We start from the raw sequence: 20,863 nt of genomic DNA on the forward strand, positions 1-20,863 counted from the left end.
AGTGGTGAAGGTGACCTGGATCAGAAAGTGTCCATAGTTACATCTAGCCAAACTTCCTTTCCTGGTTGGGATAGACCGTCGTTCTTTAAAAAAATATACAAAGCAAGCCAGTATAACTCTTAAACAAAGAGAAATATTTATTTAGCAGAGACTTTACAGACAATACATTTCCTATCCAAGCTATGTATAGATGGTATACAGCTTATCTTCTGGAATGAGGCACACTGAGGCCCAAATTTACTTTCCTTGGGAACTAAAGGACATAGTCACAATTGTTAACCCCGCTGGCTTCCCAGAAAAAAAAAAGAAACATGGACATAAGGAATGGGGGAATCTCTGGCCCTGAAATGCTTCTTCGGGGTAACAAATTACCATAGGCCCAGTGGCCTCAAACGACAGATATGCATTCTTACAGTTTTAGAAGCTGGAAGTCTAAAATGCAAGTGCCAGAAAGGTTGGTTCCTTCCTGGGGCTCTGAGGGAGACCCTGCTTGATATTTTTCTCCTCGTTTCTGGTGACTGCCGGAAATCCTTGGTGTTCCTCGCCTTCACTCCAGTCTCTGCTGGTGTCTTACACAGCCTTCTTCCTGTGTGTCTGTATCTCTGTGAATTTTATTTTATTTCCTTTTTGTATTTTTTTTAGTAGAGACGGGGTTTTGAGATGGGGTTTTGCCATGTTGGCCAGGCTGGTCTCGAACTCCTGGGCTTAAGACAGCCTCGGCCTCCCAAAGTGCTGGGATTACACATGTGAGCTACCATGCATGATAAGCATCTCTGTGAATTTTCTTATCAAGTTAATAGTGATTGGATTTAGAGCCCATCCTAATTCAATATGACCTCAATTTGACTAATTACATCTGCAAAGATTGTATTTCCAAGTAAGGTCACCTTCTGAGGTTCTGGGTGGACATGAGTTTTTCTGGGGGGATAAATAAAGTGGAATAAATAAATAATTCAACCCAGTACAGGCACCAAGGAAGTAGATTTTCTAGGATGCTTCCCAAAATCAGTGTAGGAACCTGACACTTATATGAAGCTGCTACTGCATCAGTTATTTGGCTCAAGGTTGAGCACAGGGTAATACCTATTGGTGAGATGGTGGGTTGTGGGAGTGGCAGATTCCATATGTAGTCAGCATACAGTTATATATATATCTCAAACAAAGAGGAATATTTATTAGCAAAGACTTTACAGATAATACATTTGCTTGTTGGCATTTGTTTTTCTATATATATATGGAGAGGGTGGCGGGGGAGAGAGAGAGAGAAAGTCTCCCTCTGTTGCCCGGACTGGAATGCAGTGGTGCAATGATAGCTCACTGCACCCTCAAACTCCTAGGCTCAAGGGATCCTCCTGCCTCAGCCTCCTGAGTAGCTGGGACTACAGGCACGTGATCATGTCCAGATACTTAAAAAAAAAATTTTGTTTATAGAGACAGGGTCTCACTATGTTGCCCAAGCTGGTGTTGACCTCCTGTTGTCCAGCAATCCTTCCACCTTGGCCCTCCGAAGTGCTGGGATTACAGGCACAAGCCACTGCACCTGGCTTATATTTCTTTTGTTAAGATACTACTTGTTGATATGTGAAAAACTCAATATTGGAAGTATCACAGACAAATGTTGGCTAAATCCAGGAAACTGTGGCAAAATGTGATGTGCATTGAATTCAGACTCACTTCTGTTTATTCATAGTTACTCCAGATTTAGTTAGGGAACTATCTCCTTAAAAAAGAAGTGTAAAAAATAAAAACTTCTTAAAATGAACTCTAGTTTTCAATGTTTGCGGATTGTTCTTTCTTGTGACAGACGCTCATTTGTTCTGTCTATGAATTGCTGTCTTCCAATTTCAAAATGATACTACTGAGCCTGCCTGTTACCTGAGTGGAGTAGGAAGGCCAAATAATACTCTTATTAAGAATAACAGTAACGGTCTGTGGCCAAGAGTCCTTCCTATGCCACACATGTAAAGAAAGGGCCGCCTTCAGATGTGAGCCCTGTGTGGCTGCTTTGATCCTGGCAGTTCCAAGAGATTCATCCTGTTTCTGACCACGTGTCTGTGGTCATTTGCCCAACATTCTAAGCCAAATCGCAGAGACTGGCCAGTGGCAGCCAGTCAGCACGCCGTAACTGGACAAACAGAAGGTCCGAAAGTGGCCTTTGTCACCCAGCAGGTGCCTCAGCCTTCAGTGTCCGCACACATATGAAATTACCATCATGTCTATTACCCCGGGAGGTTTCCATTCTGACTCCGAGACACCTGAGAGTGTTTGTGATTAGAAAACAAGTACATGAGGTGCCTAGTACCCTAGCATGCACATAGAAGCTCTTATTATTATCATTTTTATATCTACCATCAAAATCTGGAATGGAAGCAAGAAAGATGCTGATGTTGGCAGAGTGGCAACACAGAGCACCTGCTGTAGGTGAGCCTGACTTCCAACCAGCTGGGGCTCCAAGGAGAGACTGAATGGAGACTGGCAGAGCTGCTGGCAGATGACACTGGTTAAGGGTTTTATACTCTGCCACCAAAATGTCCTTTGGCAATACACCTGGCAATAAAGCCTGTCTATATTTGAAGTGAATCAGATCACTAGATTCCTTGCTTAGCTGGATAATGACATTGTTTTCCTGGTCTTGCCATCAGACAAGGTGGATTATTAAGATCTTGAGAACATTCATGATGTTCTCCTCGTTTTGAGTGATGAACAATCTGATGATTGCTGACTTCAGAGCACAAATACTTAGCCAGTGGTTCACACATTTTCTGAGTATGCTTTAAAGAAAAATGTCACAAGCAGCTGGGCACGGTGGCTCACTCCTGTAATCCCAGCACTTTGGGAGGCTGAGGCAGGCAGATCACCTGAGGCCAGGAGTTCGAGACTAGCCTGGCCAATATGGTGAAACCCCATCTCTACAAAAAATACAAAAATTAGCTGGGCATGGTGGCGTGCACCTGTAATCCCAGCTACTCAGGAGACTGAGGTAGGAGAATCGCTTGAACCTGGGAGGCGGAGGTTGTAGTGAACTGAGATTGCTCCACTGTACTGCAGCCTGGGAGACAGAGACTCCATCTCAAAAAGAAAGAAAGAAAGAAAGAAAGAAGAAAGAAAGAAAGAAGGAGAAAGAAAGAAAGAAAGAAAGGAAAGAAAGAAGGAAGGAAGGAAGGAAGGAAGGAAGGAAAGAAGGAAGGAAAGAAAGAAAGAAAGAAGCAAAATGTTGTGAGCCCCCCCCCACAAGGAACTACAGGACCTTTTGGTTCTGACTGATCAAAAGCTACCATGAATTCTGCACCTTTCCAAATAAATTGGTATTTTGAAAATTTCAACAGAGTCTGCAGAAATTTGTAAAAGTCTATGTGGGAGATAGTTATGTAGTCTATAGCCAGGGCTCAGCATGCATTGGGATTAGATAATTCTTAGGTTTTGCCTGGAGTCTGAAGCCAGGGATCAGACCTGCTGGGTTTGCACCCCAGCAAGGAAGTCAGATCACTGTTCTTCATTCCTTTGTGCTCCCCGGAGCTTTAACCCCATCTCTCCCCATTTCTACAGTCCTTCCTGTCTATGAAACAGAAACCTTCTAGACCCCTGAGACTTGGCCAAGCTCTCCTGGGACCTTTCTCCTGGGAGAATTTATCCAGTGTGGATGACAATGGCATTGATGTCTTTAAGACATGTTGGGGACCTACCAAGTGACTGATGAGAAGACAAAACAATGAACTAATGCGGAAAATGGCACGTTTCTTCCACAGGACAACAGTTGGGCCCCTCCCTGGTCTTTCATTCAGATGCTAGCTAACGGAGCCGTCTCTGGGCGTCCAGACCCCCTCGCCCTGCACTCCCCACTGCGGTTGTTCGCAACATCCTCCAGGCTCTGGAATACGGCCCAGAGGCTGTTTTTGATGATGTTAAAACCACTAGTGCCAATGATCTGTTTTATTTTGTTTGTTTGTTTTGTTTTGAGATGTTTTATTGCCCAGGTTGGAGTGCAGTGGCATGATCTTGGCTCACTGCAACCTCCACCTCCCAGGTTCAAGCAATTCTCCTGCCTCAGCCTCCTGAGTAGCTGGGATTATAGGCACGAGCCACTACTCCTAGCTAATTTTTTTTATTTTTAGTAGAGATGGGGTTTCACCATGTTAGCCCAGGCTGGTGTTGAGTTCCTGAGCTCAAGTGATCCGCCCATCTCAGCCTCCCAAAGTGCTGGGATTACAGGCATGAGCCACGGTGCCTGACCCCAACGATCTGTTAAACACACCACCTCATCAACTGGATGCCTAAAGAACAGCCCTCCACAGTGAAATGGTGACCCCTCCCTCATTTCCATTGCCTCCACCCCCCAACCTTGAAGAGAGGCCTATAGGAATAGGAACTTGTAATATGGGACTTGAATAGGTCAGACTCTCTGCTAAATTGGTCTATACCAGGGGTATCTAATTTTTTCTTCCCTGGGCCTCACTGGAAGAAGAATTGTCTTGGGTCACATATAAAATAACTAACACTGATGATAGCTGATGAGCAAAAGAAAAAAAAAACCATACTGTTTTAAGAAAGTTTACGAAGTTCCTGTGTGGTGACTCACACCCGTAATCCCAGCACTTTGGGAGGCCGAGGCAGGCAGAGCACTTGAAGTCAGAACTTCCAGACTAGCCTAACTAACATGGTGAAACCTCGTCTCTACCAAAAATACAAAACTTAGCAGGGTGTGGTGGCACAGGCCTGTAATCCCAGTTACTCTGGAAGGATGAGAAAGGAGAATCACTTGAACCCAGGAGGCGGAGGTCACAGTGGGCCAAGATGGTGTCACTGCACTCCAGACTGGGCAACAGAGCAGAACTCCACCACCAAAAAAAAAAAAAAAAGGTTTATAAATTTGTGTTGGGCCTCATGCAAAGCTATCCTGGGCCTCATGCAGACTGCAGGTTGGACAAGCTTGGTCTAGAGCATCATAATAATAGGGCCCCTTGGTTACTATCTGAAGTGAGTTCACAAATGGTTTTAGGAGGATGCTCAGATATTTTTCTTTTTCAAGATGGAGTCTCGCTCTGTCGCCAGACTGGAGTGCAGCGGCATAATCCCAGTTCACTGCAACCTCTGCCTACCAGGTTCAAGCGATTCTCCTGCCTCAGCCTCCTGTGTAGCTGGGATTACAGACGCACACCACTATGCCCGGCTAATTTTTGTATTTTTACTAGAGACGGGGTTTTACCCTGTTGGTCAGGCTGGTCTCGAACTCTTGACCTCAAAAGATCCTCCTGCCTCAGGCTCCCAAAGTGCTGGGATTACAGGCGTGAGTTCAGGTATTTTTTAATCAGTCTCATCATTCTTTCAAATCTCTGGAGCATAAGTCAAACCCTGGAAACTCTAATTTACTAAATGGCGACCTGAAGTCATTGTAAGGCATCCTGAGTCCTTTCTTTGAAGAAGAACGATGCGTGAGGGTCCTGGGTCAGTGAGCATAGCAGAAATCCAGCCCGGCTGTGTAACACTGAAAAACGCTGTGTGCTTCAATATTTATTCTTTTGATTTTTTTTCTCTCAGTGATAACATATCAAAAATGTTCTTTTGGAGGAAAATGGTAACTGTAGGTCTGCCGGAGTTAAAATCACAAACACACACTTCATTTTTGTTTTACTCACATGATTTTTTCAAGAGTCTTCCCTTAGAAATATGCTTTGAAACTTAAAAACAGAAAAATGTAGTCTGTTATATAACATTTATTCACCTTCTAAAGGTCCTAGAACTGGTTTCAATTTTCCTATTTAAGAAAATCTGCAACCCCATGAGTTTCTCAGTCCCAAGGGGTAAGGGTATTTTTCTTTCCCTTTTTTTCCTGCTTCGATTTAAATAGCTAGAAGTTAATTTCACAAACAATGTAGAATGCATTGCTAAAACTAAAAACTCCTTAGCGTTAAATTAGGAAACATCCCTTTCTGGATCTAGAGAGAGAAAGCTTTTCTTCCCCTGGCCAATGTCCAGGCGCTTTTGGACGTACAAGGAAGCAGGGTTCAACCAACAGGCCCCCGCAGGGCGGACGGGACGGTTTCCCGCGGGAAGGGTGACAACGGGGAGCCCACAGATGGGAAGCGCGGCCCCATAGCCGACTCGGACCCGGGGCTTTTGTTGGTGTGCATGCATGGGAGGTCCCTCTGCGCTGGGGCGGGCGGGCATCAGAAGGCGCTGGGCCTGGGGCCCCTCCTCGCACTCGACTTTCACCCGGCGTCCCGAGGCAGCCGCGTTGGGAACGGCGCTTCCCCTCCCCGGCCCCACCTCCTCCCTCCGAGCGTCCCGGGCGCCGGCGGCTCACCACTGGATGATGCCGCTGTGCGGGCCCCGGCTGCCACCGCCGCTCGACGGCGAGGCAGGCACCCCCTCGGCCATGGCTCGGCCGGGGGTCTGCAGCACCGAGGCAGGCAGCGAACGGCGGCCGTGGGCGGCGCTGGATTGCACTGGTCCGGCCACCGATGCTCCCCAGTGTTTACTTTAGAAAGGGGCCTGCGGGGCGTGGGGCAGGAGCCCAGTCCGCCAGGCCCGAGCCCAGGGGTGCGGAGGGCGCGCGGGGAGCCCGCCAGGCCACAGCCCCTCAACCCACACGCCCCGCCGAGGATGCGCGGACCCCGCCCTGCACCCTGCGGTGTAGGCTGGAGCCGCGTCTCGCCCGCACCCAGCTCCCGTCCCTCCTCCGTAGCAACCAATCAAACAAGGACGCGAACAACAAACGCCAGCTGACACCTTTTCCAATCTGGTCGCGGTGTTGAGTTCGTGAGGGTCCTTGACTTGCTTGAGCGTTGCAGTTATTCGGGCAGTTTTCAAAGATATTAATGCCGGGCTGCTGCTTCCCCCCAGTCCCCGCCTCCAAAAGAGGTTCTAATGAATTGGTCTGAGCGGGGGCAGCTTGGGCAGACCGGCTTTTTCCTTTTTCAGGCTCCCCGGGTGACGCTAATGTGCCCGCGGTTGCCGAAAACCACTGGACCTAGGAGTTTTGAAAAATCTCAGAGCTCAGAATTTCTGGAAGGCGGGCGCGGCGGGACTTCTAGGAGGCTGGCCCTGGTGACTCCAGTGTGCCGCCCCAGGTGAGCAGGGCCACCTCAACGTGAGTCCCCGAGTCTGCAGCCAGGCCCTGCCAGTCCTTGCCCTCAAGAGCCATTTATGTCAGTGTGATTGCTGTGTGACATGGAGCTGCTGGCCCTCTCCAAACTCACTTCCTTTCTGGGGAACTGTGCGGTTGCTGAGTATTAAGTGGCGTTCGCTTGCGACGCTGCGGCGTAGTCAGAGCTCAGTCATGCAGCCGTTATCGTGGCTGCTAACTGCTTCAGAGTTTCCCGGGTAAAGATTTCTCAATCTAGATCAAAAACACATTTGCTGACTTAACAATAACAGAAACCAAACCGCCCAGTTTAAAAATGGGCAAAGGACTTGAATAGACATTTCTCCAAAGAAGATACATAAGTGGCTACAAAGCACATGAAAAGATGCTCAATGTCATTAGTCATTAGGAAATGCAAATCAAAACCATACCCAAGAGGATGGCTATTATTTAAAACCCAGAAACGAACAAGTGTTAGTGAGGATGTAGAGAAATTGAAACCCTTGTTCATTGCGTGTGGGAATTTAACGTGGTGCGGCTGGCTGGGCGTGGTGGCTCACACCTGTAATCCCAGCACTTTGGGAGGCCGAGGCGGGCAGATCACCTAAGGTCAGGAGTTTGAAACCAGACTGGCCAACAAAGTGAAACCCAGACTCTACTAAAAATACAAAAATTAGCTGGGCTTGGTGGTGGTGGGTGCCTGTAATTCCAGCTACTGGGGAGGCTGAGGCAGGAGAATCACTTGAACCTGGGAGGCAGCGGCTGCCATGAGCCAAGATTTCACCGCTGCACTCCAGCATGGGCAACAGGGTGAGACTCCATCTCAAAATAATAATAATAACAATAAGAAGAAGAAGAAGAAGAAGAAGTGGTGCAGCTGCTATGGAAAACAGTATGGCCGTTCCTCAAAAACTAAACATAGAATTACCTTATGATCCAGCAGTCCCACTTCTGAATGTATGCCCAAAAAGAATTGAAAGCAGGAAGGAAAACAAATGTGTACAGCAATGTTCATGGCAGCATTATTCACAATAGCCAAAAGGTAGAAGTAACCCAAGTGTCTTTGGACAGATGAATGGATAAACACAATGTAGTACATATACATGCACTAGAACATTATTTACCCCTAAAAAGGAACAAAATTCTGAGACATGCTACAATACGATTCACTGAAAACATTATACTAACTGAAATAAAGCACACAGAAAAGGATGATTCCACTTACATGGGGTCCCTAGAGAAGTCAAATTCATAGGCAGACTGTAGACTGGGGCTTGCCAGAGGCTGGGGGCTGGGGGATTCGTGTTTTAATGGGGACAGAGTTTCGTTTGGGAAGATAAAAAGTTCTGGAAATAGATGTTGATGGTTGCAAAACAATGCAAACGAACTTAATACTACACCACTGAATTGTGTACTTACAAATTGTCAAAATGGTAAATGTTACGTATATTTTACCATGGTTTTAAAAAAAAATTCTGCTCCCAAAACACACACACACACACACACACACACATCTGAGGACCATATCTGGAAGAAGGAAAGAGATCGATTGAACAGATTAACAAAGTGTCTACTGCCTCCTCTGTGCCAGCCACAGAAGGTAGTTGCTGGGGCTCACCAGAGATCTCCAGGGCCAGCATCCTCTTCCTCAGGGACACCATCACCAGGGTGAGGTTCCAAGGTCAGTTCCAGAGAGAGATAGCAGGACATTCAGAACCTGGGCCCTGAAGTTTGACCAGGTCACCAGAGCTGACCTGGGATAGCATCTGACTCTCCTTTGGGGCCCTGCCCCATGACTCAGCTTGGTCCTGAAGCCTGGGGCATTTGGAGTGTAGGAGTGGGATAGGTGAGTGAGTGGGAATGACATTATCAACAAGTGCGTAGGGCCACTGTTAGCTCTATTTATCTTCTCAGCTGAGTTTCCTTGTTCAGGGCAGGCTGCTTTAAACCACCACCCAGTAGGGGATAGTTGACTCCATATCATCCTCTCTCAAGCCAGGAGCTGTGGGGAACCTCACCTCGTGCCTCAAGAGCATCCGTATCAGGATGGGAGGCCAACTATGTGGGTAACAAACAGTTGGGAGACTGCTGAATGGCAACCATGATGAAGAACCCACAGGAAGAAAAGAGATGAAACAATGAGGTGAGGCGATGTGGCAGGGCTCTCCAAGGCTGCACTCTGCAGGTCCGCCCTCCTTTGGTTGTCTCTAGGAGAGGAACACATCCCTTTGGACTCAGAGAGGGAGCCCCATGAGGTTCCTTCATTTGATTTGCTTTGCCCTGAGTGCTAAGTTCTGTCCTCCTGCAGTGGAACAGGCAGGTCCTTCTCAGTGGCCCGAGCAAGCTGAGGGTATGGTTCCTTCCTCTTCTCATACTGGTCCTGCAGCAGCTCCCTTCCACCCAGGAAACTTCCCAAGATGACTGCTGCTGTCCACAGAGACTGAAAACAACCACAGGAAGAGCCTGCTGTTATTTAGGTAGGGCCTTATTACGTCCTTGCTGGTGCCATAATATTTGCACATTTACTGACGATCAACCAGTACCAGGCACTGGAACAGACTTTGGAAATACAATGGGGACACCATGACCATCTGGTGGACCAGTGGTCTCTTTGCAGTTATTGCATCGAATGTTAGATGCCATGAAAAGCAAATATCATCTTATCTTGGCTCAGAGCTCTTGAGGCTTGTTGATTAGAGGACTCTAGAAATGAGGCCATGTGGTAAATTTCCCACCCTCCACCCAAAGGGCCTATTAATTTCATCTATTACAGGTGACAGCTGGTGTCCCTAGTTTGACCAGCCGTCTTATAGACTAGATCAGAGTAGTTTTCGTGCTAATACAATGACACTCTCAGAAGATTTATTCCCAGTGTGTGCCTTCATAATGTGCTAAATATGCAAAGGACATTTACCTCTGCACACGACTCCATTACTAGCAGCATAATTAAGGCTTTCAGTTGAGTTGACCATATAGCCACATAATTTGCTGAATAGAATTAGGTAAAATCCATTTTCTTTTCAAAGAATGTTTAACTGGAAGTGACGTAACCAAAAACTTCATTCTTCGGCTTTCACTGAGGAGACTGCTAGACCCATGCATGTGCTGTCTTGTACCTGAAAATCTAGTCTCTCTCTAACTCCAAGTTGATCATCTTTGCTCTAACATCTAAACCATTAACAAGGAAAATAAATCCTAAAGTTTATATCAAGCAGAATTCCAGTTTCTTATGTCACATTTTACTTACACAAAGCTGGAGAACCACATCTCTTTTATCTAAACAGTAACTTCTTTTACCTACTTCCATCTAATTGGTTTCTAGCTTATCTAATTAGTCTCATTTCACCTAAAAGGGCACCAGCTGTGCCTTCTCCTTGCACAAAACCATCTCTGATCTGGGGTGCTTAATTTCATTCAATTCTTGCAATTATTCACTTTCTGTGGATGTACCCAGGTGTCTTCAGGCAATAGATGTATTTTTAAATAAAGCTAATGAGCATAGTGGATTGGGTCCAGAATGCACAATGTAGCTGCATCTGTGCAGGGAGAGCATTACAGAGAACAGACAACTGCATGTTCCATTTTAGCCTGGAAGAGATTACCCAAGATCCCTGGGCTCTAAACCAGTAAGCTTTGGAGACTTTCAAACTATACTGGAGCAAAGCGATCTCACTGGAGAGATTCCAAATCACTATCATATGTTGCAATTTTTCTTGGTCTACGTTCACCTTTTGAGTATCTGGCTTTTACCCCAGTTGAAATTAATGGGAACATTGCATTCAGGAGACTGTATGTAATGAGAAAACCTAGCTCCAAAAATAAAACACTTCTCTGCCATTTCTTTATCTAAAATCCGTGATTCAGAGGACCATGACAATATCCCATCGCTATAGATGGTTTTCCCCAATGCAGTTCTCCTTTTTCCCTTTTTGTAGAGAGATGCTGACCACTTATGGTATACAAATAGCATTATCTGCAGAGGAACTCTGAGAATGTGTGGAATGAAAAGAAACAGCCGTCATTTGTCACAGAGTGCTTGTAAATTGTAATTTGCAAAGTAATGCATTTGAATTCTTTTGTTTCATTAAAAGTGGGACTTTTCTGGAAGCCAAGCAAAAACAAAATGAAACGTGGTTTCCTTTTCTGCAGATGATTAGTAGGAATGTAATAAGTCATCTCATTAAAGCCATCGTGTAAGCAAGGCAGGCACTTTTCCAAATCATAATTGTGAGCAAAATCATAAATCTTACCCCAATTTATTTAAATAATTTTCCAAAAAATGAGAAAAGGTACACTAAGTCAATTGCTTTGGATTTGTGTAAATACTATTTCAAAGCTTTTTACAGGCATGAAAAAATTATTTTTGAAAAGCAGTTTTAAACAATAGCATTAGCTGATTTGGGGTGTGAAAAACCTTCATCTGTCCTCATGGTTCATATTATTCTTTGGTAAAAACGTACTGGAACAGCTGCCTGCTCCCTGCCGTTCTGCATGGAATTATTTCCTGGTACTATCCCCACCGTGAAATGAATTTCACTACAGCATCTCCGGACAAAGTACATGTTTGACACATCTTTCTAAAGGACAGCAGACTGCCTTTCAATTGGTCATGTGATCCTCCTTCTGCTAATTACCCATTGGAATTCCCCAGCAGAGAGAAGCAGGAAAGATGCTTTACAAAGAGCATCTGCCTGTGAGCTTTGCTGGAGAACAAAGGTAAACACATCTCAATAGATGTGTAAAGATTGTTAAAGCTTGTTTTATGAAACAAAGCCTGGCTTTAAAAACCACTAATCTTAAGACCCCCCCAAAGCCAGTCTAAGATGCAAATAGTTATCAAGATGGTCTTTTAAAAATACTATTTTCATATTATTGCTGTGCTGGGATCCTAAACACTTGTCCAGTGCCTCTTAGAGTACTTTTGTACAGGTGAGCTGAGAGGCAGGGACCTCTCCCACCTGCCTCTGCTTGTTCCTCGGCCAGGCCATTCCATTTAACAACATGTTAGAACCTTGCACAGGAAGCAGGCGAGCCAAGAGAAGTGGAGGTAAGAGGTCACAGGCACCTAAGTCTGGAGAGCTGGAGCAGGCAGACCCCTGATAATTTCCTGGCTCCCAAGTGGCCCAGCAGTCTCTCCTGGAGCTCCTCTGTGTCCTCCGACAAATTACATTTTTCCTTGAGCCGTTTAGAGCAGGTTTCTTTTTCTTATCACAAGTTCATGAAGTTTATTGGTGGGTGCGGGGGGAGCAGATGGAGTCTCACTCTGTCACCCAGGCTGTAGCGCAGTGGTGTGATCTCATGTCACTGCAAACTTTGCCTCCTGGGTTCGAGTGATCTTCCTGCCTCAGCCTCCCAAGGGATTGCAGGCGCCCACCACCATGCCTGGGTAATTTTGCATGTTTAGTAGAGACGGGGGTTTCTCCATGTTGGCCAGGCTGGTCTCGAACTACTGACCTCAGATGATCCACTTGCCTCAGTCTCTCAAAACGCTGGGATTACAGATGTAAGCCACTGTGCCCAGCCAAGTTCATGAGTTTCTAGTACCTGTCATTTGTCTTCTCAGTAAGGATCTGGGAGAAGGAGGTGGCTCCCACACCCTTCTGGAGGTGACCATTTTGAAGGACACTTGGCGCCCCATGGCTGAGCTGAGGGGGAGCTGGAGTTCAGTCATTCACTGGACAGATATTTAGGGAGCACCCACATGAGCCTCGTGCATGCTAGGGGCCGGGGAGACCTCAGGAAGGATGCGTTGCAGTGGTCCCTGCCCTTGGGGTATCCACGGTCAACACCATCTCTGACAAAGACACAGGAATGAAAGTAGGGCTACCCCCAAAACTTCTGTACAACAGAATCCATTAGACAGTAGTTGGAGGTCTGGCTGGGGACCTCGTCAGTGTGATCATGCAGCTGAGGACCACTGAATGGGTCCCGTGGCAGGGATCACAGGAGTCCCAGCCAGACCACAGGACCCACAGAGCCCACAGGAAGAAGTAGAAACGGGTCCATCAGGGAGAATGACCCAGGTGCAACCACACATTGGCCGTGGCTGCCATCAGCGTGGCCAGCACCCAGAGGACAATGGCACTGTCTTAGAGTCCATGGACCTGGGGCCAGGAGGGACCCGCATGGGTGAGGCCTGCCTGCCACTTTGGGCAGCTGCTGCTAGCTCTCTTTCCCACTGTGAAGAGTGCCCTGGCTTGAACCCTGAGTTATAGCATCCTCCCACTGGGTGAGCCACCCTTCTTCTTCATAGGCCCTGGGGCCATCTTGGAGAAAGCCGGGGAGGGAAATAAACTGAGAAATAAGTCATGTTTACCTAAGGAGACTGGGCATGATCTCAGAGGACTGCCTGAGTCATGACACTGGGCTAACTCTAGCAGAGCAGACCAAACCTTAGATCTCCCACCCCTGAGCCCCAGCACATGCAGAAGAACCAATCAATACCTTCTCAAGATCTGATGCATGAGTTCATGAATCCAGTAGAATGGACTCATTTCACAGGGAGGAAAAGGAGACTTGCAGGGAATTAAAGACACTTGAAGTGAGTCTGCACAAAGTTGTGTAGCCAATAAGTGACAGAACACACAGGGCCACAGATTTAAGTGACAGAACACACAGGGCCACAGATTTAAGTGACAGAACATACAGGGCCACGCTTTGCCTGGGGGACCTCTGAGGGGCTGGTCCCTGGATTGTCAAGTGCTTCCCGAAGAGCATAGCTGTGAGAAGTAAAAGAAAGCAAGCTGTTAGGCCGGGCGCGGTGGCTCACGCCTGTAATCCCAGCACTTTGGGAGACCGAGGCGGGACGATCACCTGAGGTCAGGAGTTTGAGACCAGCCTGGCCAAAGTAGTGAAACACTGTTTGTACTACAAATGCAAAAAAAAAAAAAAAAAGAAAGAAAGAAAAAGAAAAAGAAAAACTAGCTGGGAGTGGTGGCAAGCCCCTGTAATCCCAGCCACTGAGGAGGCTGAGGTGGGAGAATCACATAAACCCAAGAGGCAGAGGTAGCAGTGAGCTGAAATAAAGCCACTGCACTCCAGCCTGGGAGACGAGAGCAAAACTCCTTCTCAAAACAAACAAACAAAACAAAACCTATGTATTTAGCCATGTTTTGCACATTTAGCATTTTGAAATGATGCAAATACATTGCCTCTGGTTTTCCTTCTAGCTAGCACTTGACCTCGTGCTTTAGTGCATTGAAAAACAGTATGAAAACTGAATACATTTAGTAATTTAGGATTTCCTTGCTCCAGAAGTTTTATTTTAGAAAAATCAGGAGAGTGTGATCATAATTGAGAGTTATAGAATATTGATTCATAAACACTTTAATTTATCTGCCCACCTCACGACTGGCCACATCTCCTTCCCTCCGCGTCTGTAGCCTAGCCAGATGCCCTCCACCTTCCTCCTCTTTCTCCAAGCAGGCTTTCCCCTGTCAATGGTCCCCAGAAGCTCTGGGATTCAGGAGCCCTCTGCTCCCTCCCTTCCATTCCTGTCTATTTCTCTGTTCTTTCCTTTCCATCTCTCCTCCTCTCCTCGTGCAGAGGGTTGGGGAGAGTTACTGACCTGGCAGTGATGATGCAGATTAGAATAATGATGGTAACGCTAAACACTAATACAACTGTTATTAGCATTCCATCACATATGTTCACAAAACTCGTAAAACACTGCTATGGTTATAAGCCCACGGAGTCGATGTTTTTTATTGTTTTATAGATAAAGAAATGGAGCCCTTGAAAAGTTAAGCAGTTTGCTCAAGATCATACAGCTGCAATTTGTATTGCAACAAAATTTGTAACCTGCCTAATTTTTCACCATCATTCATATTTCTGTCACACTCTGGATCTTCCATTTACCAAAAATGAATATGGTGACATGGCCATACACCTGAGGAATTCTTTTACTTCTCATGGATATAGGGCTATCATTTCAAATATTTGTACAAAATTTACTTACGCCAGGTGCAGAGGCTCATGTCTGTAATCCCAGCACTTTGAGAGGCCGAAGTGGATGGATCACTTGTGGTAAGGAGTTTGAGACCAGCCTGGCCAACATGGGGAAACTCTGTTTCTACTAAAAATACAAAAATTAGCTGGGTGTGGTGGCACATGCATGTAGTCTCAGCTACTCTTCTGAGGCAGGGGGATCGCTTGGGCCCAGGAGGTGGAGGTTGTAGCGAGCTGAGATCCTGCCACTGCCACTCCAGCCTGGGTGATGGGAGTGAAACCAAGAAAGAAAGAAAAAGAAAGAAAGAAAGAAAGAAAAGAGAAAGAAAAAGAAGGAAGAAAGAAGGAAAGAAAGAAAGAGAAAGGAAAAGGATGAGAGAAAAGAAAAAGAGAGAAAGGAAGGAAAGGAAGGAAAGGAAAGAAAGAAAAAAGAGAAAGAAGAGAAAAAGAAAGAAAAAGAAAGAAAGAAAGATGTTACTGGATGGCAAGTAGACTGAAATAAAAAACAAGAAGTAAAAAGAAAAGAGAGAAAAAAGAAAGAAAGAAGAGAGGGAGGGAAGGAGGCAGGAAGGAGGGAAGGAAGGAAGGAAGGAAGGAAGGAAGGAAGGAAGGAAGGAAGGAAGGAAGGAAGGAAATTTCGATTTGCACAACTGCTTCTCTAACCTCACATCACTCATCTCCCCTCTAAGCTCCCTGAAGCCCAGAACTTGCAGTTCCTTGAGCTGTGTGTTGGCACGCCTCAGTGCCTTTGCACAAGCTGCTCTTTCTGTCTGGAATCTCTAGACTTCTCATCTTCCCCAGCTGAATGCTGCCCAGCCCACTTCAGCTTAGCTATGCTCCCTTTGTCCTGAAGGCTTCCCAGAGACCCCCCCATCTTCTCCAGCCAGCCTAAGTGCAGGCTCCCTTGTGCCCTCCCGGTGCCCTCCCAGGCCCACTGGGCTCACCTCTGTCACAGTGTTGCTCCTGCCTGGTTCTACCAGTCGGTGTGCTCGGTTGTCCTTCCTCTGTAAAGTGAGCTCTTTAAAGGGGACACTGATGAGCAGAGTGCTCAGCAGATACTAGGAGCTGCTGAGTCAATGTTTGCTGAATGACTGAAAAAATGAGAATTGTCATCTAAGAAGAGGTGATAGGAACGTGAGTTCTGTGTTTCTCGAAGACAATTTCTCACACCTTCTGCTCTAGCATAGCAGTTTCCATTTCTTGAGGCGGGGTGGGTGTTTTTGTTTGGCCCATCCTAGGAGCCATCACTCGAACTTCCTGCCACTCCAGATTCAGCCCACTGTGAAGAGGCCAGCTGCATTTGACTTCCCCTGCAAGGAAGAAAAACAAAACAAAACAAAAGTCTTGATTTATCACAAAACCCAGCACAGGAAAGCTCAAACAATGGCTACCAGACTCAGCTCTCACGTTGCTAAAAATTATTTGTCATATAGGAAGAAGAAAGTTTCTTAAACCCCACAAAGGCAACTCTTCTTCCTGAAGACAGCAGCTTTGCTAGTAATAAAGGCAATATTCACATCACTGGTTGATGGTCAAGTGACTTTTGTGAGCCCACAAGCTAGTCAAGGGAGGAGGGGCTGTCAGGGTATCACTGGGGAGTGGGTCCAATTAGTTTTGAGATTAAGATGGGCAACAGCTATAAATTACAATCTCTTTGGCCAACACCGCTGGTTAAAAGCACATCATGAAACATCAAATGTTTTGGAGGAAGCTGGGAGTCCATTGGGTGGCACATGACTGTTCCGATGAGGAAATAGAGTCTACCTCTGTTCTCATCTTGCATCTTCCACTGGTAATTGCTGGGCAGGAGCACCTGTTTTAACTTCCTCTAATATTGACCTCCTATCATGAGGTCTGTGTTACTAGTTTCACTGTCTGTTGAGCACCCTCTGATTTTATGATTAACTTTGGTTTATTTGTGTTTTGAGACAGGTCCTGGGCAGGAGTGCAGTGGCGTGATCTCGGCTCACTGCAACCTCCACCTCCCGGGTTCAAGCAATTCTCCTGCCTCAGGCTCCTGAGTAGCTGGGATTACAGGCAACCACCATGATGCCTGGATAATTATTGTAATTTTCTGACTCCTCATTCTTGAACATAGTTATAGTATGCTAAGTTGGCAAGCACATTGAAAACTTCTCATCTTTGGGTCCTGACTTTTGTTGTCTGTGTTGTAAAGTCAGCTGGGTTTTTGTTTTTGTTTTTAAATAAGCTGATTTTCATTCTCTGACTGCTTTTAAGATTTTCTCATTGTCTTTAGTGTTGTTTTTCACTCAGTTGTCTGGACCTAGATTTTTAAAAATTTACTTTATGTCAAATTTATAGGACTTCTGAGTTTGAGGACTGATGTCTTTCATCACTTTTAGAAGATTCTATTATTTTACTTTCTTTATTTTTATTTACTTATTTATTTATTTATTGAGACAGAGTCTCACTCTGTTGCCCAGGCTGGAGTGCAGTGCCGTGATCTCAGTTCACTGCAAACTCTGCCTCCCAGGTTCAAGTGATTCTCCTGCCTCAGCCTCCCGAGTAGCTTGGACTACAGGTGTGTGCCACCACGCCCAGCTAATTTCTTTTTATATTTTTAGTAGAGACGGGGTTTCACCATGTTCGCCAGGCTGATCTCAAACTCCTGACCTCAAGTGATCCACCTGCCTTGGTCTCCCGAAGTGCTGAGATTACAGGCATAAGCAATTTTACTTCAGATGTTAAATTTTCCCTATTACAATTCTCCTTTCTTTTAGGGATACCAGTTGAATGTAAGACCTTCTCACTTTATTCTTTATGCCACTAATCCTCTCCTTTTGTATTTTTCATCCCTTTCACATTCTGTGCTTCATTCAGGTTAGTGTTTTTTCCCCTGGCCTATCTTGCAATAAGTTAACTTTCAATTCATCCATTTCTAATTAGCTGTTAATCCCAACTGTGGGACTCCTTTTTATATTGTATTTTTTCATTTCTAAGCTTTCTGTTTGCTCCTTTTTCACACTGATGATTTTCCTTTTTAAAAATTGGTAGAATTTCTTTCTCTCTTTTTTTTTTTTTTTTTGAGATGGAGTTTCGCTCTTGTTACCCAGGCTGGAGTGCAATGGCGTGATCTCGGCTCACTACAACCTCCGCCTCCTGGGTTCAAGCAATTCTCCTGTCTCAGCATCCCGAGTAGCTGGGACTACAGGTGCGCACCACCATGCCCTGCTAATTTTTGTATTTTTAGCAGAGGCAGAGTTTCACCATGTTGACCAGGATGGTCTCGATCCCTTGACCTCGTGATCCACCTGCTTTGGCCTCCCAAAGTGCTGGGATTATAAGCGTGAGCCACCGCGCCCGGCCGAATTTATTTCTTATAATGATTTTATTTTATTTTCATTTTTTTCTTACCCTGACTTGAGGCTCATGATTTTAGATTTATCAAAAAATTAAGCCAATAATACAGAATATTCCCATATGTGCTCCTCCCACACACAGTTTTTCTTATTATTAACATTTTGCATCAGTGTGGCATGTTTATTGCATTAATGAATCAATATTAATACATTGTCACTAACTAAAGTCCCACAATTTACAGTGAGGTTCACTCTTTGTGTTGTACAGTTCTGTGTATTTTGACAGTTGCATAATGTCATGTAGCCATCATTACAGAATTATAGAGAATTGTTTCACTGTCCTAAAATTCTCCTATGCTTCACCTATTCATCCCTTCACCCACTCCCCCTAAACCATGGCAACCACTTGATTTTGCTTTTTTGCAGTTCAGATGTTGCCAATGTGATAATATTAAGTGGAGGTGCTTCTAATAAGTGATAGTAGAATGATGATTTCTGTTTTAAATATGATTTCTGTTTTAAAGTTTCCAATTTTCTGCCAAAATTTTTGAGCTTTTGTTTCTTTTTCTTTTTCTTTTTTTTTTTTAAAGATAGGATTTTACCATAATGGCCAGGCTGGTCTTGAACTCCTGACCTCAGGTGATCCACCCACCTCGGCCTCCCAAAGTGCTAGGATTACAGGCATGAGCCACCAAACCCAGCTGAGCTTTTATTTCTTTGAGCATATTCAGCATGGTTGTTTGACAGTCTGTGTCTGACATTTCCAATATCTGGAGTCCTTGTTGCTATGATTTTTTTTCCTGCTATTTCTCATTAACATCATCTCTTTTGTATGTCTGGTAGTCTGGTAATTCTTTCAAATATTTTTCAATTTTTTTTTTATTCTAGTAAAATACGTCCAACATAAATTAACCATTTTAATCATTTGTAAGTGTACTGTTCAGTGGTATTAAATATATTCATATTGTTGTGCAACATCACCATCATCCATCTTTAGAATTCTTTTTAACTTGCAAAACTCGTACTCTGTACCCATTAAATATTAACTCATCATTGCACCCACACCCCAGCCCCTGGCAACCACCATTCTACTTTCTGTCTCTATGAATTTGACTACTCTAGGTACTTCATATAAGTGAAATCATACAGTATTTGTATTTTTGTTACTGTATGATTTTTGTCCATCACTTATTGTAATGTTTTCTATGTTCCATTTTATGTATATGGCACATTTTGCATGTGCATTTTATGGTCAATGGAAACTTGGGTTGCTTCCATGTTTTAGCTGCTGTGAATAATGCTGCTATGAATATGCTGTAAACATAGGCATAGCTATATCTCTTGGAGACCCTGCTTTCAATTCTTTTGGGCTTATATCCAGAAGTAGAATTGTTGGATCATATAGTAATTCTGTTTTTAATTTTGGGTGGAATCACCATCCTGTTTTCCACAGTGGTTGCACCATTTTATATTTTCACTAACAGTGCATAAAGGTCCCAATTTATCCACATCCTCATCAACATTTTTTATTTTCTGTTTGTTTTAATAGGAGCTCTCCTAATGAGTTGGAGGTGGTGCCTGGTTATTTTTTATTTTGTGCTTGACATCATGTTTCAGAAGTTATTTGTAGTAATAATTTGAAGTTTAGGATAATGTTATTTTCCCCTATAAAAAAATTTTCATTCGTTTATGTCAGGTACTTTGGTACTCTATCAATAGTGTCACCTTAAACTATCTTCAGGGCTAGAGATTTTCTAAGTAACCAAAAGGACTCAAAATTTGGTTGTAGTCCATGCCAGCACTGATTTCCTTTTTATTTACTCTTACTTCTCAGGATCAGACCTTTGTGGTTCCTGCCTAAGCAGGGGATTAATTAGCAGGGGACCCAAACTTAGCCTGCCCTGGACTCTGACATTTGACCCCCATTTTCATAAGGCTCTCAAAAGTGCAGTTCAGCCTCTGAACCACTAATCCCATCTCAGATATCCTCATACAAAAGTTACTCCAAATGCATGTTTCATTGCTAGGTTGTAAATGCTTCCCCTTGGCTGGGTGTGTGGTTCATGGCTGTAATTTCAGCACTTTGGGAGGCTGAGGTGGGTGAATTACTTCAGCCCAAAAGTTCAAGACCAGTCTGGGAAACATAATAAAACTCTATCTTTTCAAAAAATACAAACATTAACCAGGCATGGTGACATGTGCCTATAGTCCAAACTATCTGGAAAGCTGAGGCAAGAGAATCGCTTGGGACCTGGAGGCAGAGGTTGCAGTGAGCCATGATGGAGCCACTGCACTCCAGCCTGAGTGACAGAGGGAGACCCCTGTCTCAAAGCAAAAACAAAAAAAAAAAAAACAAAAAAAAAACCTTTCTTTTTAAAATTCAGGTGTTGCCAGTGAGGTGGTGCCTTTAAAAAGGGATCAGACTATGAGGGTTTCAGATTACAGCCCCTATAAAACAGGCTTCATACAGCTTTTGGTGGCTTGTCCTTCTACCTTTTACACAGTAGGATACAGT

The 20,863-nt window shown here is 44.8% G+C and overlaps 1 long non-coding RNA gene across 1 annotated transcript; it reads right to left on the minus strand.

Annotated features, from left to right (window-relative positions):
- Nucleotides 1–9,406: 9,406 nt before the first annotated feature.
- Nucleotides 9,407–16,209, minus strand: LOC135272798 (uncharacterized). Its single transcript, XR_010340761.1, has 3 exons — nt 15,973–16,209; nt 15,039–15,155; nt 9,407–9,521 (listed from the first exon to the last, which is right to left on the minus strand). It is a non-coding gene; the product is annotated as an uncharacterized LOC135272798 (long non-coding RNA).
- Nucleotides 16,210–20,863: the final 4,654 nt, after the last annotated feature.

The sequence above is a fragment of the Aotus nancymaae genome, unplaced genomic scaffold (assembly GCF_030222135.1).
Source record: "Aotus nancymaae isolate 86718 unplaced genomic scaffold, 86718_ANA_hifiasm-v0.15.2.pri h1tg000131l, whole genome shotgun sequence".
NCBI classification, from domain to species: Eukaryota; Metazoa; Chordata; class Mammalia; order Primates; family Aotidae; genus Aotus; species Aotus nancymaae.